The sequence below is a fragment of the Heterocephalus glaber genome, unplaced genomic scaffold (assembly GCF_053883595.1).
Source record: "Heterocephalus glaber isolate CG9 unplaced genomic scaffold, H.glaber_assembly_v1.0 deba00000621, whole genome shotgun sequence".
Taxonomy (NCBI): domain Eukaryota; kingdom Metazoa; phylum Chordata; class Mammalia; order Rodentia; family Bathyergidae; genus Heterocephalus; species Heterocephalus glaber.
Genome location: NW_028258153.1, coordinates 20,234,351 through 20,261,817, shown reverse-complemented (window position 1 = coordinate 20,261,817; position 27,467 = coordinate 20,234,351). Strand labels below are relative to the sequence as shown.

Genomic DNA, 27,467 nt, shown 5'->3' with positions numbered 1-27,467 from the left:
CGGGCGGGACGGGCGCGGGAACGGGGACTGGAAGGGGACGGGGCGGCCTGAGATCGGCGCCGCGCACCTGCCCGGCTCCAGCGCCAGACCCGGGCGTCGCGGGTGCGAACGATTGGCGCCCCGGGCGCCCCGGGCCTGGCGCGGGGCAGCCGAGGTGGTGGGGACAACGTCGCGGTCCCTGAGGGCTGCTGAGTCCCAGCCAGGTCTGGCGGAGCCCGCGCCTCTCCCTGGACTCTGGGACTCGGGAGCCCGGGCGGGGAGCCGAGAGACTCAGAACTCCTCTGCGGGAACTTCCCAAACTGCTGCGCACCTAGGTTTGAGCTCCTCTGAGTGAGGAAGTGGATGGTGCAGATGACACCCGTCAGAAAGCTGTGGCTTTTGGGGCCTGCGGAGTCTCACCTGAGAACTGTCCCCCAGGGACCGGCCGCTCAGCAGCAGGATGCTGTCGGTCACCATCCCAGTCCACAGGTAGAGCGTGTTCAGTTCCGAGCCACGCTTGTGGCCACGAATGTCTATACATTAGACACTCCAGGATTGCATCTGTTTCAGAGCCACTACTGATACTGAGGTGGCCAAGTCCTGTCCTTGGGATCAGGAACAAGTGAAAATAAGTGACAATTTAAATAAAAAGTATAATAAGTGTCCAGAAACTCTAGCTGGACACTAGAACTCATGTAGGGGTTGAGGAACATCTACACGTCCTCTGTGTCTTTCTTCCTCAGTGAGACCTGTAAGTGAAAGCTTTGGAACGCACCGTGTCATGTTTTGAATTCTCACATGGACTATTTTATATGGCCCTGATCCTGCTGAAACAGGGCCAGTCACAAACTCTTGCTTTAGAGGCCAGTGGTTCTATTTGTTCTCATCCTTTGGAAAAAATAGAAATAATGAATTGGCCCATCTAGTGAGGGAAAAGTTGTAATTTTAATTTCCACTAATGGCATATAGGTTACACAAGAAATAAAAGTAAATTTGCTCAAAGTATGTAGAATAGAAGTTTAAGAAATTCTTGTACCTTCCATCTTCCTTGAAGAATTATTTAGTGTACAGAAAAAGAATTAATTCTGGATATATACATATGTATTGCTTTGAATAATCGAGAATTGGAGGACAGTATAGTGAAGGCCTATGAATATATTGACTATAATCACAAAAGCTGAATACTTTATCCATAGAATTGAGACTGGAGGGAAAAGATTTCAAGTGTCCTATAAAGCAATATGAGAATCTACCCAAAGTGGGTTTTTCGCCATTATTACACTATTATGTTATGTGTTGTCTGTCACACATAATTCAGTTAAAAAGTGAGATTTCAACAAGTAACAATTATCTTTGAAATCATATTTCACTAACTCCTGGAAGTGGGTTAAAGTTAGTAGTAACATTATCCCACTTAATAACTATTAAAGTAGCTCTCATTAAAGGATTGTCTTACTGAGATCATAAATTTAATTTTACCTCATTATTAAAAATAATTCTCTCAAATCTTGTATGTTTAGCAGTACAGGGCTATGCTGTGCAAGCATGGTGGTAAACTATAAGCTTCTAAATAACATGAAACTAGGTGAGTTTTTTTAGTGCATTGTAATTTGATCTTAAAAGGTGTTTAAAAAGCAATTGATATTCTGGACTGGAAGCATAATTTATATCACATAACTTATAATGTAATTGCTTTGATCAATTTACTGTTATGACCAGCATTACATTTTTCGGTGTTTACATTTGTATATTAGTGGATCTGACATTTAAAGGTCACCTGCAACTTACAAAACTTCCCTCTCATTTTTGGCTTTTAAAATTTCAATTTAAGTAGCAAGTGATTTTTTCCCCCCTCTCCATATTCCTCTCTCCTAGTTTCATTTTAGATATTTTAATCATAACAAGACTTAACTAATAAATGGTGTTCATAATAGAACTAAAATGTCATGAAATACTCTGACAAATTCCTGCTTTTATTCACTGAGTTTTAAAAATAATGGAAAAAGACCAGAAATGTCAAAATTCAATCTGAAAAACAATTTGTAATAAATTCACTTTCTGTAAATCAATGACAAGAGATTTAGAAGGCTTATTTCCCTGGGCAGGTTAAGCACTGTACTCAGTAATAATGTATAACAACAACTAACCTGTATTATACTTATTCTGACTCCATGAGGGTACTTTGCTAAGAGCTTTACATTTCATACATGATTTAACTCTCACATCAACCTCAGAAGACAGATTTCCCATTTTACAGATTGGGGAAAAAAAGACAGAAAGACACGACTAGTAAATTGTGGAAAGGGATTTGAACCCAGCAACTGTCTTTAGGCCCTTGCTATAGGCCATTAACTCCATTGCCTATGTTACTATGTGTTAGAATTTACCCGTCTTAAATTTTAGAGTTTCTTTTGTGTTGTAGTAGAGGTTTGCAAGGGAATAGATTTAATACAGGACACAATTTATAGGATTATTTTATGATATTTTCCCAAGAAGTCAAATGCAGGGGAGTGCAAGAGACCTGTCCATGCACTAGAGACTTGAAGAATCCAGCTGAGGGCCTGGGTCCCACAGCAATGTCCTGCATAAGTTCAACTGAAGGCCTACAGTCTAAGGCAAAGTCCTCATGAGCCTAGCTAGTGGCCTAGAGCCCATAGCAATGTCTTATGCTTATCCATATTGAGGATCTGCATCTAGAAGGTTCAGAGGCTAGTGGTGGAAGCCAGAAAATGTGCACTGGTAGGGTGAAGGATTTGTGCCGCCAGGCTGAGGTATCTACGCTGGAGCTAGGAAGTGACACTCACTGTGAAGATCAGAGCTCTCCTCACCAGAACAACCAACCATTCCTAATGATAGTGAAGACCTGAGCTCCTCTTCCAACAAGAACAGTCAAGTTCACATCAGGAAAACCATCCACAGCAAGCTTCTCCTAGAAAATCAACTGCCCACGATTGATTTTCCCCTCCAGGTCTCTTTATGCTGTTGACAACAATGCTCGGGTGGATATGTCCAGACCATGCTGATTCAGTTCAGCTGGGCGTTCCAAGTTGACCCTTAGTTAATCCACCACATTTTGAAAAGACAGCTTCCATAATAACTGCTACAGTAATATATCAACCTAAAGACAGCATTTTTTTCTTTTGTGGTACATGGGATGGAACCCAGGCAGGACCTCATGTATGCCAGGCAAGTGCTATACCACTGAGCTACATCCCCAGAGAGCAGTATAGCCATGGGGCATCTACAAGGGCTTGTTGACTGATTCTTTTATAATGCAGGTGTACATGTTTTGGGGAGAAGTCTAATTTCTGAGGAAAATATTGCAAGGTTTAGAAAGAAGCTATAAAGTACAGTTCTTGGCCTAATTACAAATGGAAAAATGGGAAGGATCTCATAGACATCCAGGTGGAGAGTGCTGTAATGAAAACAAGTGTGGCAGAACCATCAATATAAGTTGTTTCTTCTGTAGTCTTAACTAGTTTAGATAGGAGAAAGGCAGGTTTCAAGACTGAAGTTTCTAAAGTTGAGGGTGAGTGAGGCCTAAGGTGGGCATTCTGGATTTTGTGTTCGGCATCCCAGAAGTAACTATCATCTACTGAGAATAAGCAAAGACAACTGGTATTTGTGGAATGTTGGGAACCAGCTGAATCAACATCAGATAAGGGCAGAAGAAAGTGAGATGCTGAAAAAGCAGAGGGAGCATTTGGGGCAGCTTTAATTATGTTCTGAAATGGAGGACTTGAAGGTTTCTGCTCCCATTTGATAAACTCCATGGTGGGGGAGAGCAAGTTGACTGAGCAGAGAGAATTCTGGGATCCCTTATCTTTGAATCCTGGTACTTTATCAGTGTCCCTGACTCTAAATCCAATTTAGCAAAGTAGTTAGTGGAAAGGTAATTGTCTTCTTATGTAACTTGTTAGGTGGGGATCACTGAGTAATTAGTTAAATTTATCATCAAAATTACATGTCACAGGTGAATGGATAATTGAACTGTAACCTGTGGGGCCTTTCATGTCTGCCTGAGTATTACCTCTAACATTTTAAACAATACAAATGCCTGGGTCTCTTTTACCAAGATTATCATCATATGGGTGTGGAGTGGGTTGTGGAAGGTATTTAAAGAACACTCCAGGTGATTCCAATTAGTTGGGGTTGAGAACAACTAATCTACCATTAATCTCTTGGTGTTGCTGAGTTTACATTTTTTTTTTTTTTTAATTTTGTGAGACAGGGTCTTGCTGTGTAGTTCAGGCTATCCATGAACTCACTATGCAGCCCAGGCTGGCCTTGAACTCATGACAGTCCTCCTGCCTCAACCTTCTGAGTGCTGGGATTACAGGCATGTACCACCATTCCTGGCTGAACTTAGATTTTTAAACTCTTGATGGAAGATAACAGTTTTTCATTAAGCAGTTGTTTCTCTGCTCTTAGCCTAAGTCCATTCTGTACAAGGTACTCAAATAAGTTATTAAATAGAAAACATAAATATGCATACACTAGATGAGTTAAAGTGAGTAAGGGAAAGACTTTCTAGTAATAAGTCTGTAAACTGTGATCCAGAGTTGAAATGAACGAGATAATAAGTTCACTGGATAGTGGGCATGCTGGAATTTTAAAGAGCACACTTGTAGATCTGGGTGTATATATGAGTATGTATGTGTGTATGTATTTATTGGTATTGAGATTGAATTCAGGGTTTTCACATTGAGCTGTATCCCCAACCCTTATTAATGTTTTAATTTTGTGACAAGATCTCCATAATTTGCAAACTTGCCCAAGCAGGAATTGAATTTGTGATCCCCTGGCTCAGCCTCCCAGAATGCTGGGATTACAGGTGTCTACCAGCAGAATCCCTTTTATTTTATTTATTATTTTTTGGCAGGGTTTGGGATTGAACCTAGGTAGGCAAGTCCTTTACCGCCGAGCTATATCCCCAGGCAATACTTTTCATTTAACACAAAGAAAACTTTGGTAGACTTCTCAAATTTATCTTTTTTATTTAGATATTTTAAATAATTTATTTGCTTTACAAGTTGGGACCAGCTTCCCAGAACTGGGAATAGTCTGACTTGGTGACAGCTCCATCCCCTGACTAATTATGGAATCAGCATCTTACAAGATTTGTGCAATAACAAGAATCTGGCATCATATTTTGTGGGACTAGCCTGGAAAAATAGGCTAGAACTCTTGAATTTCTCAACTTTTCAGTTTTGACGCTTTGCTGCCTGAATAGACTTAAGGTTTTTGTGTACATAAGTTAAGCCCACACTGAATTCTTCAAATGCTTTTCTGTTTATTGGGCACTGACTGACTTCAGTGATTTATTTCCTATTCAGCCTTCTCCTCTTTCTATTGTGTGGACTAGATGCTCTGCACAGCATGTAGAGAACTGACTACCATCAGTGTGGTGCATGCTTTCATTTGGTTTTGGTTCTGCCACTAGACTTGCATTGAGAAGCCTCTGAGTTTGCAAATATAGGGCCTCTGGAGTCTGCTGTAGCCCACAGACATGTTATTTTAGGTCTGCTCATTGTTACATTTTTCACTTAATCATTGCCAGTGTTTAAATATTTTGAGATTTTATTTAAAAACCCAAATTTCTGTTTTAGGGAAAAACAGAAGCTCTGACAATGCTGGATTTTACTTCCCCACCTGGCAACTATCAGTTGGAGCTGAGACATTTCTCTTTAAAAGGAATTATTAATGCACTAGTCTCTTTTATTGCCTAACCAATGATGAGGGAAAGTTACTATTGTCCTGCTTAACTTTTTACTCTATTCTTACTTTCTTATGGCTCACTTCATGCACTTTTGCTATCTGCCTGGCTTGCTGGCAGGTTTTTAAGTTTGTGCCCTTGGACCATCTCTCTCCCCAACGTGAAGAGGGACAGACAGACACACCCACACACACATACACACACACACATACCCTCTATGTTTAATTCACTCACACATAGGTTTACTGACCAAGGTTTGGCCGTAGACTAGTTCATTTGAGCTAAGTTAACTGCTATGTGTGGCACAGGGAGCCACAGTCCTGATTTGGTGCTCAAAGCCTTGGCTCAAACAGCTTATTTAACTTAAAGTCTTCATTGTCAGGCATCCTGTGCCATAGATTCCCTTTGAGGAATTTTGGCAAATGGCTGAGTTATTGGGCTTGGATGATACTGTTTTATGGTTTAAAGTTGTCTGAGGAATCTATTAAAAATTTAGAACTTTGGACCTTTCTTGGTGTTTTAGTTACATTTCTCTCATTGCTGAGACAAAATACCTGACATCCAAAGTTAAAGGGGGAGAGATTTATTTAGCTCACAGTTTGTAGAGGTTTTAGTCCATAGTTGGCTGGCTCCAAGGTAGAGTGGCACATGGCAGAGGGGCTTCACAGAAGAGAAGCAGTTCATTGCAGCCAAAGACAGTAAAAGTAACAAGGGGAGAAGACAAACCTCTTTCTATCCCTTATATTGTATACTGGCTACTGAGATTAGGGTGGTTCCAAACCAGTCAGTGTACTGATTTCATAATCACACATCCTTAATCCTAGCATCATGCACTTTAAATTCAGCTACCTCTGAGAAAGCCCCACCTATGGCTGCATGAGGCTTTGGGTGGACCTCTAGATCCAAACCATGACAATTGGAGAGTTTAAAGCAGTGTACCTCAATTTAACTTTCTGGGATGATGGAAATGTTCTATTTCTAGGTCTAATAGAGTAACCACTAGAAAAATATGGCTGTTAAACATTTGGAATGTGGCTAGTATAACTAGAGAGCTGAATTTTAAATTGTAATTGACTTTAAATAGCCACAGAAAGCTTACCTCAGTGGACAGGCTGATACCCCTCTGATGGTTTGTCTGGCTGCATTTGAAAACCACTAGTTTAAAGCTCAGATGCCAGTTAATTTAATGTTCTTGTCAATATTGTTACTCTGTTCTAATGAGAACTTTGCCATCAGAAAAAGATCTTCATTTATTTTGTATTCACAGATGGCAGAGAAGACTTTAAATTTGAAATCCTCCAGCTAGACAGTACAACAAAAATCAGCTGTAGAGCAAGTCACTGTCTGCCTCAGTATATACCATCAGTGAATCAGCCTGAGGAAGTATGTCCTCTGTTGCAGGTGCTAGATGGACAGTGCACCTCAAAGAGTAACGAACACAATATGTGCAGTAAGATGTGGATGTTCCTGAACTGTTAAAAACACTACATTTTGAGCACATGCTTCCTCTATCCCATTCTCTCCTGATTTTCTTCCTGCCTTACTGGCTATTCTCAGCCTCTTTGGTTGGCTCCTTCCTTCCTCCACTACCTCTTAACATCAGTGTGCCCAGGTCTCGTCCTGACCCTCCTTTTGTTATCTCTCCCTGTGTAGTTCTTTGTGAGCTCTTCCTGTAATGTGGCTCCAGACATCACCTATATAGCTCTTGCCTGGATCTTCCTCTGAACTCTAGATTCCATGCACAATTTTCTCCTTAACACTTTCACTGAGAGGGCAGGTAGGCATTTTACACTTAAGCTTACCCCAAACTGAGTTCTTAATCCCCTACTTCAAATCCATTCCTCCTACAGTTTGAACAAGGTGTAAAGAGTAATGCTGTCCTCAGTTTTTCCAGACAGAAATCCCCATAATGACTCCTGACAATGAGCTTACTCACATTTTCTACATATAGTTAATCTGCAGATCCTGTTGACTCTACTCTCACATAGCAAGTCTCAGACTTATAAAGGTCTGTTTGCAAAGCTGGCCTTTGGCTGGTATCCAGATACTTAGATTAGTGGAAGGGGCCCCCAAGTCCCTAATAAGAATGGCTCACTGTGCCAAAACTGTTTCTGCAAACAGTAAGGCTTATGCTGAGGCAAGAGGGGCAAGAAATACTAGACCTTTCATACGTGTTACCATGTAAGGCAGAGGGTGCCTTCCTGACTGTCCCTAGTGAAATCCCTGAGTGTGAGTCCCTAATGGGGTTCCCTGGCAGGTACTATTTCATGTGTGTCACCACAACTCATTGCTTGGGGAGTCGAGTGTGCTCTCCACTGGGAGATGACCCTTAGCAGTTGGTGCCTAATTTTCTCCAGACCTCCTGGCAGTTGCTTTTTCCTTTTGGTGATTATGCTTTGTGTCCTTTCTCTGAGAAATTATGGCATTGAGTATGACTATCTTGAGCTCTAGTAATTCTCAGTGAATTATTGAACCTGGAAGGTCTTGAAGACCTGATGTTGTCTCAGCTTTCTGACCTCCGCTTCTGTCACCACCTGTCTCACTGTGCCCCAGCCACACTAATCTCTCTCTCGTCAGATATTTGGTACAGGTGACCACCTCATGTGCTGTTCTCTCATCTTGAAATATTTTCTCCCAGTTATTCACCTGTCTCCTTTCATTTTCATCTTAAATGACTGCTTCCTTTTCCTGAATGCCTTCCTGATGTATTTATTATAATCCCTCTATTTACCTTCTCTACTGCTCTTCCCTACTTTGGTTCTATCCATAGAACTGTCCCTACTGATTTACTTCTTTTAATCTTATTTATTGCTCTTTCCACTAGAATATTAAGTTCAATAAAGGTAAAGATCTTTGTCCATTTTACTTATTGCTGAGCCTCTGGCTCAGGATAGCAGGTACATAATAGACTGTCAGTAAGTTCCTTTTCAAAGAAATTGCTCCTTTACCATGTGTCCATCAAAATGGGTTGCAGTTGTGTCTTGCTACATTTCCAACTGCCCCAAACTTAATGGCTTAAAATAACACCCAACAACATAGTTGTGTAAGTCAGGAATTTGGAGCAGGCAATGGTAAAGGCTTAGTGCCATGCTCTCCAGGTCTGGGATATTTCAGATTGTGTCTTCATGCCATGGTTGGTGAGGTGAAGCCATCGTTCACCTGGTTGCCTAATCCAGAAATGTGAAAATCCTTCATGATAACCTCTTCTCCTCCACCCTCTACCATGTGCTGTGCTCAGTTGGTCAAAAAGCTCCTTTGTTGCTTTAAAATCTATCTGCTTCCTCTTTTCCACCCCAAGGTCATTCCATTTCTTATTTCATTTGTGGGAATTTGCATGAGACCCTTAAGTGGCCTTCCTGTTTCTGCTGGCTCCCAATTATCAAACCATTCCTTTCTGGTGCAAATCTAGTGATGTCAACAGGATTCCTAGCAATATTGAAATGGTCCCATTGTTTTTAGGTGAAAACTCCCAGTTTGTTTACTTTTCCAGTCTCTTCATCCTCTAATTGCCTTGAAATTCTTATATACAGCTTAGTATTTGTTCGGATTTCCTGACATCCTGAGGAGTCCTGTCCTTCCCTCCAGCTTCCTTTTCTTTAGGGCTCCTCCTCCCATTTCCCCCTCACTGCTCCCAGAACTCTGCCACGTTTGTGGTCTGATTTTTATGAAACACATCTTACATTATGGTCTTTGTTAGTCAGGGTCTACTACATAATTGGCAATCCTTAATCACAGTGGCTGATCACAGCAAGAGGTTCTTTTTCTGGGTGGTAGGGTATGAGCTGTGGTCCACACAATGTCCACCAGTGCCATTGCCCTCATAGAGTTTTCAGCAGATCTTCTACCTTGTGGAAGATGCCCTGGAGGTTCAGCGTCTGGCCTGGATGGGACAGATTAACTTCTGCTGGGATTTTCCTGGTAAGACTAGCGGTGTGCTCTAAGTCTACATGGTTAGAGTTGAATAACTAGGCAGGCTGTGGCCCAGCTGAGATATCTGAGCCCCCTCACTATCCTGCGGACTAGTCAAGATCAGTAAATGTGTCTTGTTTATTTTCCTGTCCCTGCTTTTAGCACAGTAGCTGACACATAGGACAGATGTAAAAATTGTCTGTTAAATGACATCAAATTTTGTCTTTCTTTCTTTTATAAAAATGAGAACGACCCTGTAGTTAGTATAGTGTTTGTAAGTTTGAAATTGTTCTGTGTGGTGGAGTGTTTTTCTAAAAGTCTAAAAGCAACTTTTCTCTTGATTATCTTCAAATGCCTCATCATATCCGCATTTGCTGAAGGCAGTAGTTTAGTGGTCCATTATATCTGCTGCACTGATTGTCTTAAATAACAGCTTCAGATTTTGACAGGTTGACTCACTTCTCAGAGTTCTGAGATTGAGTACTCTGCAGTTCTGATTTTTAGGGAAGCAACATCATAATGATTTTGCTTCATGAAGATTTGTGCAATGCAACTTCTCATATTTGAGAAGTGTTTGATTTTCAGTATCATATTAATTTCATGTTGATTTCTAAAAGTGATGCTGTATTATCTTAATTTTGATGGATTCTTTTGACAGGCATGGTATCTGTGCCTTGAGGCAGCTAAAATTAGGTCTGCCTCCTGTTGCTAGGCTTTCCTGTTCTTTTGAATGTGGGGCTCTCACTTTGGATTGCACAGAGGATGTCAAGAGACAAGCTGTTTAAAAAAAGGTTTTACATCCAATTTAGTCTCTGTCAGATGAAATGCCAAGTATGGTCCATGTAAGTGTGGGCTCTGTTGCTCCTGTCTTCTACCTGAAGGTGAAGGTATTAAACTGTCTGGATTGTTCTGAGCCTGGAGGAATAGGGAATAGGCCCAGCTTGGTGACAGAAGGAGATGACAGAAGGGATGTCCTTACGTCTTAACTAATATCCTGTTGGTAAGAGCAGGGAGCCACACCAAGAAGTAAAACAATCAGACCAATTTTATTGCTTCACTTGGCATAGAAATTAAGGATTTATTGGGAGTTCCAGACTTCTGATCCTTTTATAGGCAGATTTGGGATAAGTTTTGTCACTAGTCTTTTATAGAGGCATGAAAATTGGCCTGTAAGCAAAGATGGGCTTTTGACGGAGATTATGTAGATAAAATTTGTGCTTTCCCTCTCTCCAGGGAGGTAGCCTCTTTTTGCAGAAAGAAGCAGAGGTACTGGTGTACCTGTCTTAAAAGTGATGAGAACTAACTATAGTCCCTTAATCTCATGTGTGTCATATAAAAAAATATGTTGTTCATTCAGTGAGGCCTCAACCAGACCTCCAAGTAGGCTATTCTTTGCTATGTTGTTTATGCCATCTGAAATCATTTTAGTCATTTGGGAGATGATTTAGAGAGTGACTTTGAATCAGGTGTTGTATGTCTGCTCAGGATATAGAAAAATATATGCCACAGTCCCTGCCACCTAGAGACACAGAGGGCTGAGCAGGCAATGTAAGTAAGCAGCACACAGTGTGGTAGTGGGCCTACAGCGTGAGTGGACAGAGAGCTTTGCTTTACAGGAGGTGGGGGAGTTGTGTAGGTTTCACTTGGAGCTGGGCCTAGGCAGGGTTTTGAAGGATGAATGGACACTTGCCAGGGCAGTAAAAATGTGGAAGGGCATGAGATGGTGTATGTGTGTGGATACCCTTTCTCTCTGTGAGGGTGGGCTTTGTTTTGGAGATGGAAGCAGAGAAAGGGACGATGGTGTTATGGGAAGTTTCCCACCAGGAGTTATGGGGGAGTGGTAAAGAATGAGGCAGGGTTAAAGCCAAGAGGCCTTTTTATGACTAAGGAACTTGGAGTCCAGTCCAGGGAACATGCTGGGCAAGGTGGTGATCTAGTTTGATTTGCCTTTTTCTATTGATGGCTCTGGAAAACAGAGATAGAGGGGGTGGAGACTGGAGGTGGAGGAAGTGGACCAGGTCCTGCTGTGCGGGTGGAGCAGAGGAGGAAATGAGCCTTGAGGTTTGGGGTTCCCTGCATGTAGTCAGGGAAGTGCAGGTGGGTTTAGGGGATCAGTGAGTGCACCTGTATTACAGCACTGAAACCCTGGGAGCACAGAGATAAGTGAGAAAAGGTTTGTGCTCTTGTAGAGCCTCCTAGATAGAGACAGGAGTGGTAGAGGACTGAGGACAGATAACAGGCTTGCTGAAGACTGTGAGGGCTTAGAGGTCACAGTCATGAGTTCACAGAGATGCCAGTTTTTTGGACTGTTGTTTGGACCCCTGATCCAAGGATGGGATTTGAGTGCAGGTGTGGAAAAAAATGTATTCAGAAATAAGTTATTAGATGAAGTTAACATGTATAAACCATGTTGATGGCTTGTAGACTTTTTAAAAGATAGAGTCTCATGACTGCCCCTCCAGACTACTCTCTTTTCTAGTCCCTTGGTGCCCCGGACCAGAGGCTGAGTGAGCAGTGTTGACTTCCTTGCTTTCTGACTTTAGATCAGGTCAGCCATCAAGGAGGCCCCAGCATGAAGTGCCTTGGCTGCTTCCCTTGCTCTCAGGCCACTACTTCCATAAGCTACTGCCTCTGTACCAACTTCACTCTTTCCTTGGTGCCCTTGGATCCTAGAATGAGGCAAGGGCTTGTTACTGTTAAGGATCACTGTCCCTTGATTTCCTGTAACCCTGACAAAACTTCATAAATAATTTGTTGAAACACCTAAGTGTCTAGTTTACATGAAGTATCTATTTCCTGCTAGGATTTGGACTGAAAAACACAGTAGGAAATAAAGTTTTCCTTCATGACCCACATTATACACATGCAAATGAATCAGAAAATTCATCAAAAAGTACCTACTCTTACTGTGTATGAGTTTTGCTGAGTTTTTTGTTCAGTTTTGTTTTACTCTTTAAAAAACAATAGTTGGGACATACTAAATCAATTTCACTGGCCATTAATGATTTAGGGCACATAGTTAGAAAACCACATTTCCAGATGTTGGACAGCTGTAGGCACAAGTGATTGTAGATCCCCATGGCTCTGAGGTCTGATAGTTATGGATTAAAATAAAGTGTGAGGCCAGAGTTAAATTCCTAAAATGAATTTCTTTCTGGATTACAATGCCAAGTACCTTATATGTATAACAGAGATGAGATTTGGATTTTTGAGACCTGCAAATGGGAAGCGTGTGACGAAGAATCATCTTAGCCCAGAAGTCCCTGCAGCTTGATAAAATCTGGGCAAAATAGAATTCTACTTGTCATCTCGTATTCCTTCTATGATAGAGTGATAGTATTGGTAACTTTAAATATTAGGTCTGGATTACTTTCTTTTGTAGCAAAGTATTGAGGAAATGTGAGATGGATAAATAATCCTTGTCTCTGTATTTTAAGGCACATTTATAGAGACTCAGTGGGCTTGAGTTTTGACAGCAGTGTTTGATCAGAAACAGTTTCTGAGAGTCTTAAAAAAATGTGTAACTACAGTTTGGAAATTTTTGTAAAACAAAAAATTTTTTTGTTACTGTGACTAAATTTGCATTTCAGAGTTTTCTCCTTTTTGTTCCACTTTTTGTAGGGAGTGAGGAAGGACTGCCTGTGGGTTGACCATAATTATCAAGGGGACCCACATTCTATGCTAGATCAGATTCTTAGGGCCACCATGACAAAGTACAATGAACTGGGTGTCTTAAAACAAGAGGAATTTAGTTTCTTACAGTTGTGGAGACTTGAGGTCCAAAGTCCAAGTGTTAGCAGGGACATGCTCCCTTCAAACCTTCTAGGCCAATGTCCTTTTAAGACAGTTTGAGCCATTCCTTAGGTTGTGGTAGTTTTGCTGCAGTCTTTGCCTCCCTCTTCAGGAGCCACCTGCCCTCTGTGTATCTCTCTCCACCTCTTACAAAGACACTGGTCCTACTGGGATGAGGTGTACTCTAATCATCTTTTAATTTGATTACACCTGCAATGCCCTTATTTCTAAAGTGTTGCATTTACAGGTTAGAACCTCAACACATCATTTTTTGGAGGAGGATACAATTTAACCCATAACAATTGCCATTCTATTTAGTGAATTATTTTCTCTTTTCAGTAAGAGATCTTGGGGAAATTTTGTTGATTTCTTCGTTACTCTCTTCACAGTGTTAGCATTCCTCAAACTGCTCCAAAATGGTACACAGATAACCTTCTCTAAGTTTTATTGAGAATAAAAGGTCTTATAGTATAATATTGCTTATCTACTATCTTTTATACATAAATATTTTGGCATCTGTGCCCGTTATATCTGCCATGTTAGGTAATACTTTTGAGTGTTATATATGAACTATATTCCACTGCATTCCTTTGTGATTTTCTTTATGAGCACTAATTGAGGGACTACTATGAGTTGAATTTCTATTTAGGTTAGAATGAAGCTATTGCAGGGAGTGGTAGCTGAACCATGTGTGAGTACTTATCATGTGTTATACAGTGTCTCTTTCCATCATTGCCTTATCATTTAGTTAGAAATGTGTACATGTTGGAAATTAAGAAAGCAACAACCATTGACAGAAGAGTTCCTTTGGCATTTAGAAGAGAGCAAACAGTAGGCTGGAATGACCAAACAGGAAAAATGACTAAATGAGTTAATTTTTTTTTTTTTTTGGATAGGGTCTTGCTTTGTAGTTCAGGCTGGCTCTGGCCTCACTATGTAGGCCAGGCTGGCCTTGAACTCTAGGTGATCCTCCTCCTCCATCCTTCCCCCAAGTGCTGGGATTACAGGCATGCACCACCACAACTGGCAAGACAGGATAAATTTCTAAGGCAGAGAAAAAGGAAATAGAAACATTGTAGTAGTTCTCAATCTGTTGGTTCCAGCATCCCTTTGCAGTGGTATTTTAGAGGACTTGAAAGTTTTTTGTGTATTATATTAATCTATATTTACCATACTGGAAATTTAAACTGAGAAATTTAAAATAAACTTAATAGATTTAAGGTAGCAGCAGGCTCATTCAAGTTAAAATCAGTTATTTTGTGAAAATAACTATATTTTCAGAAATAAAAAAACTAACGAGGAGCATAACACTATATAACACTTTTTGTAAGTCTCTTTGATGTTTGGCTTACTAGATGGATATATTCTCAAATCTGCTTTCTTAATCAGTCAATTGAGTATGTTGTTTTGGTGGAAATTAGGAAGAAAATTCTGCCTCACAACAGACACATAGCTGAAGCAAGGAGGAGCATTTCAGTGGCTTTGTAAGATAAGTATAGATAGGATTTTCGTAGCTATATAACCTAAAACACCAGTAAGTGATAGTTTTATTCTTTTTTTAAACAAACTGTGATATAATGCATGTATTTTGTTTTAAGAAAAATTCTTCAATCAATATTAGCAACAATTAATCATCTTATACGACACCAATGTAATTCTGCAGGTAGAATATTAGCTTAGTTTTCATGTTTATAGTCAGGTCTTTCACTTGACGAGTCACTGTGTTATCCACACGGTGCTAGTTCTGCAGGTGTGCAGAATGCAAGAGTTGTGGGGTCAGGAAGGCTTCCATCCAGGAGAGCAGGCAGTGAGCTCTGACAGGGTGGCATATGAAGCTGTGGGAGTGAGGCTAAGCATGCTATGGGAACCTCAGGTAGTTTGAGATGCCAGGAATGTGGAACATGTGCTGAAGAAAGCTGCAGACAGTGAGCTGAGCTACCCCAAGAGAGGCCATGAGGACTGCAACCAGAAATGCCAAAGAGTTGGAGCCACCCAAGCGCTTTGGAGCTCATATATGACCACCACCTCCACCTATCTCTGGTGGTACATACAGAGCTACAGCATTTAATGTTTGCTGTACTGGGTTTTTATCTTTTTTTTTTTTTTTTTTACAGATTTTACAGAGTTTAAAAGGATATAGAAAGCATATTTCAAAAATCTGTTTTGAAATAAATTTGACAACTTCTAAGAAGTACCTTGGAAGACAAAAAACTAACTCTGGAGGAAATATAAAATTTGAATAGCACCTATTAAAGAAAGTATATTCCTAGCTTGAAAACCTACCTATATGACAACAGCAGGCTCATACACATTTTAACTGATAAATTATATCAAACATTTAAAACAGAAAAAAGGAACACTTCTCCCCTCATTGTAGGAAATCAACATTGTGCTAATCCTAAAACTGGATAAAGAGAATAGAAGAAAAAAGTATGGACATAGATAGAAATTTGTTTAACAAAACAAATTATTAGAAGTCAGATCTGTCAGTATGTAGAAAGTGGCTTTGTTATAGGGATGGCAGTGTTGGTTCAGCATTGGAAGATCCACCCCCAAAAGTCATCATTTTAACAGAGGAAAGGAAAAAGCTGTATGATCCTGTCACTAGTTGGAGAAAAAGTTTTGGACTAAATTCTGCAGCTGTTCATGGTAAAAGCTATCAGGAGACTGGAAGTAGAACAGAACCCTCTCAACAGATTAAAGACATGTACTCCATACTTCTAGTGAGAACACCTTATATGAATGGAGAAGATACAATGCTTTCTCCTCAAGGTGGGGAACAAGGGCAGATATGCCTACTCTTTATCTGTCTATTAAACTTTGAAACCTTGGCTCCACCAAAATAGTCTGGCCATAAAATGATACAATTAAGATAGGATTGGCAAGGTAGAAGGAAAATCTTTATATGTGGATGAAATGATCATCACAGAGAAAATACTAAGAAATCTCTAGGAGCCCCTAGAACTTGTATTTGAATTTAGCAGGATTAGAAAACACAAGGTATATATAAAAATTCAGGTCTGAGTATACTTGCTATAAATGAAGAATTGGATATTGGAATTTAAAAGTTATGTAGGAGTACAAAAGACCTAGAAAAGTTAAAAAAAAAGTGTTGGAAGATGTTTAGTACCTAATTTTAAGACTTCTTCTAAAGCTACAGTAATCAAGGCAGTGTTGGTGTAAGGAAAGACATATAGATCATTTGAATAAAACAGAGAATCTAGAAACAGAACCACACATATATGATCTACTGAGTTTTGAAAGATTATTTAACATTAGCATTTTATAGAATATAAACTCAATTCAAGAGCCGAGGAAGAGATAGTGTTCTCAGCAAACAGCACTAGAACACCTGATATCCGTATATAAAAAATTAACCTCAACCCTTTATTTCCATACATGAAAATAACTTGAAGAGATCTATGAACCTAAATATGAAAGCCTAAAAGTATAAAACTTTAAGAAGAGGCCGGGGATTTAGCTCAATGGTTTCGCCATCTGCTGCGCAAGCACAAGGACCTGAGTTTGATCCCTGGTACCAAAAAAAAAAAAAAAAGAGAGAGAAAACAACTTTTAGAAGAAATTATAAGGGAAAATGTTTATGAATTCAGGGTAGGCAAGAACTACCTAGGATACAAGAGACATGATGTATAAAAGAAAAAAAATTGATAAATGAGATTCCTTCAAAATTTAGAACTTTAAATGACATCATTAAAATGAAAAGTAGTCCTTAAACAGACCATATTTCCAAAGCATATAACCTATGAGCAGAATATATAAAGAATTCTTAGAGCTCATTAGTAGACAACCCAATTAAAAAGTAGATTTAAGAAGATGATAAATAGCCAGTATAGCACAAGGAATAGTGTGCAACTCTAGAATCAGAAAAATACTAATCAGTAAAATAATAAGATTGAATTATGCACTCATTAGGGAGATGAAGTTAAAATTTTTAAAAGCCTTGTCATGACTTTTTCTTTTTGTTGGATTCTCCCCTTTTGCGTTTAATTTGTCACGCCCAATGGATTCATTCTACTGGGTTTTCTGGGGTTGTGATCCTCATTGTCTTTTCCTAGGATTTTGTCTAAAATTTTTTGGAGTGCTGGTTTGATAATCATGAAGTTCCTAAGGTGCTCTTTATCATGAAAGTATCTTATTTCTCCATCAATTTTTAAAGATAGTTTTGCAGGGTACATCAGTCTAGGTTGGAGGCTGTTTTCCTTTAGGGCTTGAAATACATCACTCCAAGCTCTTCTTGCTTTGAGGGTTTGCATTGAGAAGTCTGCTGTGATTCTGATGGGCTTTCCTTTGTATGTGATTTGTTTCTTTTCTCTCACTGCTTGTAGAATTTTGTTCTTCTGTTGGATTTCTGGAATCCTAACTATTATATGCCTATGTGTAGATTTTTTTTGATTAAGGCTAGCTGGAGTCCTATATGCCTCACTTATCTGTATGTCAAGTTCTTTTCCCCTGCTTGGGAAGTTTTCTGCCATCACTTCTGTGAACAGTTTTTTTATGTCATCTGCACTCTCTCCTCTTTCTTCATTGACTCCAATCAGTCCTATGTTATTCTTCTTTGCATCACCTAACAGCTGCTGGATTGATTTCTCATGTTCCTTTACAATTTTAAAGAAATTTTTCTTTTCCTGGTCACTAATTGCAATCTTATCTTCCATATGTGAAATTCTGTCCTCACATTGGTTCATTCTGGTGCACAGACTTTCGATGGAGTTTTTAATCTCCTGGAAATCTGTTTGCATCTGTTTTATGGATTCCATTTGTTTCCTATGTTGGAATTCCATCATGTTCCTCAGATCCTCTATTTTTTTTATCTGTGTCCTCTCTAGATTTATTAATCATGTCTTGCACCATGAGCACAATCTTTGCTGTTATCTGAGTAATTATTTCTGATTTCATTTTTCCCAGATCCTCTTTTGTTGCCGGTTCAGAGAGTCCAGGTGGTTGAGTATCAGAGTGTTCCATCTCGTTTCCCTTTGGGGTTGCTGTAGGTGATCCCGAAGTCTGTTTTTGAGGCTTGTTTACATGTCTTCTCATTTCCACGGGGGTGGTGGTGGGGGGCTGTGCTTCTGGCGCACGTGCGGCTCACCTTCTCTGCCCTAGGAGCATGGGATGGCGGAGGGGTAGCTTCCTTTCAGGTGCTGGGACCAGCTCAGCTTCTCTGCCCTAGGAGCTTGGGATGGCAGTGGGGTAGTTTCCTTCTGGGTTCTGGGACTGGCTCAGCTTCTCTCCTGGGTTTAGATCTTGCTTTGCTCTGATTCCTTTTTAACCTCCCCCTCCCCCCCATCTTTTACCTTTTGGAATGAGAGTATTTGCCCTGTGCCATTGAATATTGGAGGTACTTAACTTTCTTTTTGATTTTTAACAGGGACCCACAGCTAAGAATTTGTCTGGAGTCTCAGAGGAGACTTTGGACTTGGACTTTTCAGCAATGCTGGAAGTATTAAGACTTTGGTGACTTTTAGAGATGGACTAAATGCATTTTGCATAGTGAGATAGACATGAGTTTTTAGGGGCCAGGAGGTTTATGTTATGGTTTAGATCTGCAATGTTCCCCCTCAAGTCTCATGTGTCTGTTAGAGGTTGGGGTTTGGGAAGGAATTGGATCATGGGGTTGCTATACTCAATAGTGGATTAATCCATTGATTAATCCATGGCTGAAGTTGCTGTTAAGAGGCCTGTCAGAAGAGAAAGACCACCAGGGCTGTGATCTGGAAGAATATGTCTTCCTCTTTAGCTCTTCCCTTTGCTCTCTGTTTCCTGGCTGCCATAGGTTGAGCACTTTTTCCTTGCTGTCCTGTTTCTGGGTTGGAGCTAGCTGACCATAGACTGGAATTGTGAGCCAAAATAAATTTTTCCTTTATGTTGTGGATTTTGAGTATTGCATCTCAGCAATGGAAAAAGAATGAAGACAGGAATCATGCACTATTTGTCCTTTTGTGACTGACTTCTTTAATGTGATGTGGAATTGCTGGATCACATAGTAATTCTGTTGTTAGGTTTCTACTATTTTTCACAGTGGCTATACCATTTTACATTCATATAAGCAGTGAGCATAGGTTCTAGCTTCTCTGATTCCTTGCTAATGTTTATTTTCTGCTGCTGTTTTTAAAAAAATAACAGCCATTTTAATGGTTATAAAGTAGTTATTCTATTTTAAACCAATAATCTACCTTTAAATATGAAAAGTTACAAGTTTATTTCAGAATAAAGCAGTAACATTTTAAATTATAGTTTTCATAAAATTAGAAGCTTTAGAATAATTTTTGAAAAGATGTAAATTATTAAATTTGTGAATAGGTAATATAAAGGGCAGATAACATTTTAGAATTTTGGAAAATGTCTGGCTCTGCAGACGCCCTGGAAAAGTCTTGGGACTAAGAGTGGTCACAGACTGCAACCAGAGAACTGCTTGCTTCACATAGAATTAGAACTGTGTTTGCAGCTAGTGAGCGCATCAGTTTTATATAAACAGCTGTATATTGGTGTATAAATAGCGATCTTGGCTTAAAAATTTACTGCTAACTTCAAAAAGATTTTTTTCACAATCTACACCAAAGTTTTTATTTTATTTTATTTTATTTTCCCATTCAGTTTATTGGTACATTTTAGGTATAAAATACAGTTATATTCATCATTGGGATCTTGTGCCTTTACATAATGTATCTTGGTTCTTATTTTTTTCCCCTTCCTCTGCCCTCCCTCCACCCCCTCCACCCTTCTCTATTTGAAAAGACTTTGTTTCCACTTTGTTCTTTTCTCATATTTTTTCTTTTCTCTTCTTTCCTTTCCCCTTCCCCCCCCCCACTTCTCCTACTCTTTTAGACCTTTCCTTCCTGTTACACAATATAAATCATACATTTTCTAAAATTAAAATATCAAGATTTAGAGGACTTTACCACAGATGTTAAAGAATTTAAAAAGATATACAAAGCATATTAGAAAAATCTTTTTTGAAATAAATTTAACGACTTCTAAGAAGTACCTTGGAAGACAAATTAATGAAACTAACTCTGGAGGAAATATAAAATTTGAATAGCACCTATTAAAGAAAGTATATTCCTAGCTTGAAAACCTACCTATATGACAACAGCAGGCTCGTACACATTTTAAGTGATAAATTATATCAAACAAAGCAGAAAAAAGAAGGAACACTTCTCCCCTCATTGTAGGAAATCAAGATTGTGCTAATCCTAAAACTGGATAAAGAGAATAGAAGAAAAAAGTATGAACATAGATAAAAATTTGTTTAACAAAACAATTAGAAGTCAGATCTGTCAGTATGTAGAAAGTGGTTTTATTATAGGGATGACAGTGTTGGTTCAGCATTGGAAGATCCACCCCCAAAAGTCATCATTTTAACAGAGGAAAGGAAAAAGCCATATGATCCTGTCGCTGGTTGGAGAAAAAGTATTGGACTAAATTCTACAGCTGTTCATGGTAAAAGCTATCAGGAGACTAGAAGTAAAACAGTACCTTCTCTACAGATCAAAGACATGTACTCCATACTTCCAGCAAAAACTCCTTATATGACTGGAGAAGATACAGGCTATCTCCTTAAGGTGGGGAACAAGGGCAGATATGCCTAGTCCTCATATGTCCATTAAACTTTGAGACCTTGGCCCCACCAAAATAGTCTGGCAATAAAATGACACAATTAGGATAAGATTGGCAAGGTAGAAGGAAAATCTTTATATGTAGATGAAATGATCATCACAGAGAAAATACTAAGAAATCTCTAGGAGCCCCTAGAACTTGTATTTGAATTTAGCAGGATTAGAAAATGCAAGGTACATATAAAAAATTCTAGTCTATGTATACTTGCTATAAATGAAGAATTGAATATTGAAATTTTTTTTTTTAATTTTTATTTTATTGGTACATTTTAGGTATTCAATATAATGACATTCATCACTGGAAATTTTTACCTTTACATAATCTCTCTTGGCTCTTATTTTTCCCCCTTCCACTGCCCTCCCTTCAACCCCTCCATCCCTTCCTATTTACAAAGACTTTGTTTCCATTTTTTCATTTTGTCATATTAATGGCATTCCCTTCTTTTCTTTCCTCTACCCCTCCAACTTCCCCTTCCCCTTTGCCCCTTTTCTTCCTATTTCACATTATCCATTATACCTTTTAGTCCTTACACTTTCAGTTTCTCACGCTAGAGAAACGATTCGGTATTTACACATGTGTGTCCTATTTATTTCACTTAAGAGTATCACCTCAGTGTGCATCCATTTACCTATAAATGTATCTAATTTCTAATTTTTTATGGCTGAGTAGTACTCCATTTTAGAAAAAAACCACATTTTCTTTATCCATTCTCCAGTTGATGGGCATTTGGGCTGCTTCCAAGTTTTAGCTATTACAAATTGTGCTGCTATGAATGTGGGTGGACATATATCACTGTGGTATGATTCTTTTAATTCTTTGGGGAAGATATCCAGCAGGGGAAAAGCTGGGTCAAATGGGACTTCTAGTCCTAGTTCTCTGAGGTATCTCCATACTGATTTCCACAGTGGTTGCACCAGTCTACACTCCCACCAGCAGTGAAGCAGAGTTCCTCTTTCCCCACAGCCCCACCAGCATTTGTTATTGGTTGATTTCATGATAGCAGCCATTCTTTCTGGAGTGAGGTGGAATCTCAATGTTGTTTTCATTTGCATCTCTCGAACGACCAGTGATGTTGAACATTTTTTCATATGCTTATTTGCTATTTCTACTTCTTTGTCTGAGAAATGTCTGTTCATTTCAGATGCCCATTTTCAGATTGGGTCTTTAAATTTGGGAGGTCTGATCTTTTTAAGTTCTTTATAAATTTGAGATAGTAGGCCTTTGTCTGAGGAATAGCAGGTGAAGATTTTTTCCCACATTGTGTGTTGTCTTTTCACACTGCTGGTGGTTTTTCTTGCTGTGCAGAAGCTTTTTAGTAAGAAGAGATCCCGCTTGTTGATTGTTTGTGCTAGTTCACAGGCAACTGTTCATAAAATCTTTTCCTACACCAATGTCTTCAACAGTTCTACCTGAGCTCTGTTCCAGCCAGTTCAGCGTTTCTATTTTAATATTTAGATCTTTAATCCATTTGGATTTTAGTTTAGTGCATGGTGAGAGATGTCTAATTTTAATCTTTGAAAAGTTGAAACCCAATTTTTCCAGCACCATTTATTAAAGAGGCTATCTTTCCTCCAGTGAGGGTGTTTGGCTCCTTTATCGAAGATGAGATGGTTGAGTGTGTCTGGAGTTGTTTCTGCATCTTCTGCTCTGTTCCACTGTTCCTCACATCTGTTTCTTTGCCAGTACCGTGCTGTGTTTATCAGAGTAGCTTTGTAGTATAGTTTCAAGTTGGGGGTTGTGATGCCCCCTGCCGTGTCTCTGTTACCTAGAATTGCTTTTGCTATTCTGGGTCTCTTGTTCTAAATGAATTTTTGGATTTTTTTCTCAAGGACCATGAAGTATGGTGCTGGGATTTAAATTGGGATTGCATTGAATCTATATAGCAGTTTTGGAAGTATGGCCATTTTTACTATGTTGATCCTTCCTACCCAGTAGCAGGGGATGTCTTTCCATTTTCTAATATCCTCTTTAATCTCTCCTTTCAGAGTGCTATAGTTTTCAGAGAAGAGGTCTTTGATTTCTTTTGCTGGTTGATTACTAGGTATTTCAGTTTCTTGGATGCTATTGTGAAAGGAATTGTTTGCCCTATTTCTGTTTCAGTGACTCTGTTGTTCATATAGAGGATACCTATTGATTTTTGTATGTTGCTCTTGTATCCAGCTACTCTACTGAATTTTGTTATTAAATCTAGAAGACTTTTGGTGTAGTTCTTGGGGTCTTCTATATAGAGTATCATGTCATCTGCAAATAATGACAATTTGCCTTCTTCATTTCCTATCTTTATTCCTTTTATTTCTTTCTCTTGTCTAATTGCTGTGGCTAATGTTTCCAAAACTATATTGAAGAGGAGTGATAATAGTGGACATCCTTGTCTTGTTCCTGATTTTAGTGTGAAGGATTTCAGTTTTGACCATTTAGTATGATACTGGCTGTTGGTTTTTCATAGATGGCTTTTATCAGATTGAGGTAGAGACCATCTCTTCCAATTTTTGGTAGGGTGTTTATCATAAATGCTTGTTGGATTTTGTCAAATGCTTTTTCTGCATCTTCTGAGATGCTCATATGATTTTTGTCCTTGGCTTTATTGATACAGTATATTACATTTATTTATTTGCATATGTTAAACCATCCCTGCATCCCTAGGATGAATCCCACTTGGTCAGGGTGTATGATCTTCTTGATGATCTTCTGCATTCTATTTTCCAGTATCTTATTCAGAATTTTTGCATCTATGTTCATGAGTGAGATTGGCCTATAGTTCCCTTTTTCTGTTGGGTCTTTCTCTGCTTTGTGGATCAAGGTGATGCTTGCTTCCAGGAAGGAATTAGGAAGTATTGCTTCCCTTTCAATTTCATTGAAGAGTTTAACCAGTAGTGGCAGTAGTTCCTCTCTAAATGTCTTGTAGAATTCAGCAATGAAGCCATCAGGACCTGCGATTTTCCTAGTTGTTAAGTTTTTAATTTCGTTTTCAGTTTCATTGATTGATATTGGGTCATTTAGAATTTTCATTCAACTTTGGTAATTTATATGTATCTAGGAATCTGTCCATTTCTTCTGTGTTTTCCATCTTATTGCTGTATAGGTTCTTTAAATAGGTATTGATGATCCTCTGGATTTCTGCTAGGTCTGTTGTAATTTCACCCTTTTCTTTCCTAATTGCATGGATTTGGGCCTTTTCTTTTCTTTTTCTGATAAGGTTGGCTAAGGGTTTGTCAGTTTTGTTTATTCTTTTGAAGAACCAACTCTTGGCTTCATTAATTTTTTTGTATTGTTCTCTTAGTTTCCATTGAATTCATTTCTGCTCTGATCTTTATAATTTTTTCTCCTGTATGAGCTTTGGGTTTGTCCTGCTCTTCTTTTTCTAGAAGCTTGAGGTTCAGCATCAGGTTTTTTCATTAGGCTCGCTCTGTATTCCTAATATGAATATTCACTGCTATGAATTTCCCTCGTAAGACTGCTTTCATTGTGTCCCATAGATTCCAATATGTTGTATTGTCATTGTCATTTAATTGAAGGAACTGTCTGATTTCTTCTTTAATTTCCTGTGTGACCCCTTGGTTTTTCAGAAGTGTGTTGTTCAATTTCTATGTGTTTCTGAAATTCTTGTGGTTTCTTTTGCTATTGATCTCCAATTTCATCGCACCATGGTCTGATAATATACAAGCGATAACTTCATTTCTTTCACACTTATCTAAATATGTTCTATGAGTGAGTATGTGGTCTATTGTGGAGAACGACCCATGTGCAGCTGAAAAGAATGTGTTTTCTGATTTTGTGGGGTGGAACACTCTGTAAACATCTGTTAAATTCATTTATTGAAGATTTCGATTGAATTCTAGTAGTTCATTACTTATTTTTTGTCTAATTGATCTATGTATTTGTGACAGTAGGGTATTCAAGTCCCCTACTACTATTGTTTTAATGCATATATGACTTTTCATGTCCATTAGTATTTGTTTTATATACTTGGGTGCACTAGCATTTAGTGCATATATATTTGTGATTGTCATCTCTTCCTCTTGGATTGTTCCCTTTACAAGGATGTAGTGTCCTTCTTTGTCTCTCTTAATCAGTGTTGGTTTGAAATCTACTTGATCTGCAAAGAGGATAGCTACTTCTGCTTTTTTTCATGTTCCCATCGCATGGGTATTGTTTTCCACCCTTTAACTTTCAGTCTATGAGTTTCTTTTTGAATTAAGTGTGTTTCTTGTATGCAGCATATTGTTGGAATTTGCTTCTTGACCCATTCTGCCAGTCTATTTATTTTGATTTGTGAGTTGAGACCATTAACATTGATGGTTATAACTGATACACATTGACTTATCCTTGTCATGACTTTTTCTGTTTGTTGGATTCTCCCCCTTTGTATGTAATTTCTTGTCGCCTCTGATGGATTCATTCTGCTGTGCTTCCTGGGGTTGTGATCGTCATTGTCTTTTCCTTGGATATTGTCTAAAATTTTTGTAGTGCTGGTTTGGTATTCATGAAGTTCCTAAGGTGCTCTTTGTCATGAAAGTGTCTAATTTCTCCATCAATTTTGGAAGATAGTTTTGCAGGGTGCTCTGGGAATGGCTTACCTCCTGTCTGCTGGCGGGGGTCCCAAAGTTTTTATTTTAAAACCGCAGAAAACAGAATAACAGATGAATTAGTTGACATAGAATTAAGAAGGAAGAGGAGTATAGTTTTGTCACTGACTAGAGATCTCTGCAAGCCTTTCAACAGAAGGTGGGAACAAATCATACTTTTTCTGAGAAGATGAATAGATTAAGTCTGTTCTTAATCTTCAGTATTTTTAAGATCACCCTAAGGAATGTGTGTGTATCAGGCTTCAAGTTCATAGATTTCTCTAATGCAGCAGGTACAATCTTTTAAAACAGTTAAATATATTGTATTGTATAGTTAAAATGTATTGGCATTCAGAGAATCATATGAGTATGCTTAGAATAATAGAATAAGAAATCAACAAACTAGTCTCAAAATTATTGAAGTTTTATTAATGAAAAAATTATATGTATCAGACACATCATTTTGTATTTTATGACCCAAGTATAACATCACTTATGATAACATACTTAAAATGTCAACATTCAGTGAGAAAGATTTATTTTGAACATTGGGAGAAATTGAGCTGAATTGCAGACTCACCTGAGGTCCGGGCTGCCTCACCTTTTTGCTTTCACTGATGTTTACATATTTAGGCGTTCTTGCAAAGAGCAGCTCTAAATATTGTCTCCATGTGTATAGCTCATGTCTTCTACACCTCATATTTCTATTTTCAATGAAACAAAAGTTGTGATAAGTCATCATTAGAATACGACATCTTTTCCACATTGATTTAGATCAGTAGAGGTGAACCTATGGCAGGTGTGCTATAGCAGACTGTATCATTGAAAGCTCTAAAAGGTTCACATCACTGATCTAGATTCAATTTAAAATCATAATGCTTTTCTTTATATTCTACTTCACAGAATAGATTTGAGTGTTTAAATAATATTATATATGAGTATCAACAGATAGGTTGAAACTACAAGATGTGTAACACAGAGAAGTGAACATCAGTCATCATGTGATTAGTCAAAAGGGAGTATGGACTGTGTATCATTGTTTAACTAAACATGCTACATCCATGTAGCAGACAGGTGTGGCTCTGCCTGGCCTTCTTTGTTATGCCATTTTGTTTGAGTAGATAATTATACGATAAGATCACAAATGTCTTTGTATAAAAGTTATTCAAGAGAAATTTTAGTTTCTCTCTCTTTGGCTTTAACATCATGAGGTATACAATTATGAGTCCCGTGTTAAATCGTTAAGTGAAAATCTATGGGGAGGAGAATGAGGAAAGAAAGTAAGAAAACGACATGTGCGTGCATGGGGAGGCAAGGTGATCCTCGATGTGGAGTGCTCTGAGCACAGGATGGTGTTTCCATCTCGAGCCTCACACATCACCATGTTCAACAATGTCAAGATGGCACCCAAGAAAGTGCTTTTCTGCACATTTCCCATGTTGTCTGCTGTTAGTAGCTGGACTATAGGGCTAAGATTTAAATGTATGTAAGTGTATAATAGTAACATAGGAGACTTGGAACAGTGGTTTCCATGACTGGAGACTTGTCTGCTGAGCAGTGCTGATGGAGCTAGAATTCTGAGGGAAAGCTTATTGTACTCTGAATGAGCCACACCTGTGACCAGAGAGTGTCTGGTTTATTACTCCCAATGGGCAGTGAAGGAGGAAGTATAGAAAATCTGTCCAGGTTTGTGAAGGAGAGAGTTATAGGTTCCTAATGGGGCTGGATCATACCTTACTTTTACTGTTGATATTAACCTTCACATTGATAAACATGCTGCTTTGTACATCCTCCTACAGCTATCTTAACTTGCCAAAGAATAGCGAGTGGAATAAAATTTGCCACCTTCATTGTCTTTCAGGTCATGGTGA

At 38.8% G+C, this 27,467-nt stretch overlaps 1 protein-coding gene and 1 pseudogene across 21 annotated transcripts in view; both read left to right on the top strand.

Annotated features, from left to right (window-relative positions):
- Pard3b (par-3 family cell polarity regulator beta) overlaps positions 1-27,467 on the top strand; it is a 1,069,040-nt gene that overhangs the window by 237 nt on the left and 1,041,336 nt on the right. The window lies entirely within an intron of this gene.
- Positions 12-27,467, top strand: part of LOC147829384 (cold shock domain-containing protein E1 pseudogene) — a 67,256-nt pseudogene continuing 39,800 nt past the window's right edge. The window contains exon 1 of the transcript XR_015449089.1: positions 12-27,467. This exon is cut by the window's right edge and continues 39,800 nt beyond it. The product of XR_015449089.1 is annotated as a cold shock domain-containing protein E1 pseudogene (transcript).